Raw genomic sequence first — 2,003 nt, 5'->3', positions numbered from 1 at the left:
CGCAACGACACCAGTAGCTCGTTTCTGTAACTCTTCTCTATCGATTATTTCTCTACTGGTAGAGAATATACGTCATTCTCTACTACTCATTAGCAGTAGAGAACAGGGCGGCGAATTCATATCTCAATTCGCCTTGGTAGAGAATTGTTAAAGAAACGAGCTACAGTAATCGTGATTTTACTTTCTAATGTCAAAATGATGTGTTTGTTGTAAACAAGGCGAATTCATATTACAACAAATACCATATTTTGACATTCAATAGTACCGCGGCGAAAATCTACATTCGCCATCAACACCAGCTTGTATAAATTCGCCTTGGAACTAGAGTTAGCAGAGAATTTGCCAACGAAAACCACCACCAAATTATATTCGCTATTCTGCTACGTTGTTGCACAGACATTGCAACAGCTAAGATCAGCCGAAAACACAAGAGAGGGATAGGAGCGACAGATGCTCATAGCAGTCATCCCTGCGAGAATAAGTTTTAAAGCTTTNTCAGCCGAAAACACAAGAGAGGGATACGAGCGACAGATGGTCATAGCAGTCATCCCTGCGAGAATAAGTTTTAAAGCTTTGTGCTGTGATTTAATTGTATCGCAGCGCAACCGTCAGCTTTCCGTATATGTTTTTTCTGCTATGTTGCACAGTCATTTGCGGCATCTGAGGGCAGCCGTAAACATATGAAAGGGATTTGAGCGATAGACGCTCACAGTACATATCCGTGAATAAAGATTAAAGCTTTGTGTTGTGATTTAGTCATATCACAGCGCAACCGACAGCTTCCGTAAATTTTTCCTACAAGGTAACAGGGAAAACCGATTGTTAAATTGAGCGACGCAAAGGCGTCAGTTGAAAACCAAAAAAAAGAAAAAAAAGGGGTTTTAGCAAGCGACGAGTGAGGATGGTTTTTGATTTTACTCCGTATAATTTAACGCAAGAAGCTGCAATGGAGCAGGATAAAGGCGCAGTAATTTCTAGTAAAATTAAATTTTCGACACTCAAGGTGGAGCAGCTCAACCGGCTGTTACTACAACAAGGGCAATTCAAGGAATTACGCGATGTAGTAGCTAATATGGCTCATACGGTAAGTCAGTTAGCAGCTGTTCAAGTGGTACAAGCGCAGCAAGCACCATACAACGTAGTACCAGCAAACTCCGGCGCAACATTTAGCGGAACACCAGCAAACTCCAGCGCAACATTTAGCGGGGCGCCAGCAAGCTCCGGTGCAACATGTGTCGCAGCACCAGCAAACTCCGGTGCAACATGTAGCGGAGCACTAGTGAACTTCAGTACAACATGTAGCGGAATGCCAATCAATTTTGGCGCAACATTTAACGAATCTTCGTACAACACAACATGCAACATACTGCCAGCTTCATACAATACACATCAGGCAACTTTTAGAGCAGCAGCAGCAACATGTAATATAGTTCCGCCAACATATAGCGTAGTTACAGAAACACAGCAACCATCGAACGCAGAGTGGAGAGCAGCTACAATGGGCTCATCGACTCCTGTCAACGGGCGAATGAGTCACGGGGTAGTAGGAGCAATACCAACAATTTCATCAAATGTAGCAACGAGGCATACTATGAGAGAAATAATCGGTGTTTTGCCAGAATTTGATCCACTAAAGGGAAATTTAACAGCAGAGCATTTTATCAACAAAATTGAACAATTGCGATTAATTTATTTGTGGAGCGAGGACGAGCTTTTATTCGCAACACAACATAAGCTGAAGGGTGTAGCGGCTCACTGGGCGGATGCTCAACCCCCTTTCAGTTCTTGGCCACTATTTGTTGGGGCATTGAAGAGCGACTTCCCGAGCGAAGTTAATGTGGCTGAGGTACACCGTGAGATGGACAGGTGCAAGAGGAAGCATAACGAGTCAATGAAAGACTATTACTACAACATGCTCAACATGGGTCGTAGAGCAAATATGGACCAAGCATCAATCAATTCGTACATCATTGGTGGACTCAACGATGCGAATTCGTCACGAA

The sequence above is a fragment of the Rhagoletis zephyria genome, unplaced genomic scaffold, assembly GCF_001687245.7.
Source record: "Rhagoletis zephyria isolate East Lansing unplaced genomic scaffold, Rhagoletis_zephyria_1.1 Rzeph_scaffold_02234, whole genome shotgun sequence".
Lineage (NCBI taxonomy): Eukaryota > Metazoa > Arthropoda > Insecta > Diptera > Tephritidae > Rhagoletis > Rhagoletis zephyria.
This window is presented reverse-complemented; position numbering follows the sequence as displayed.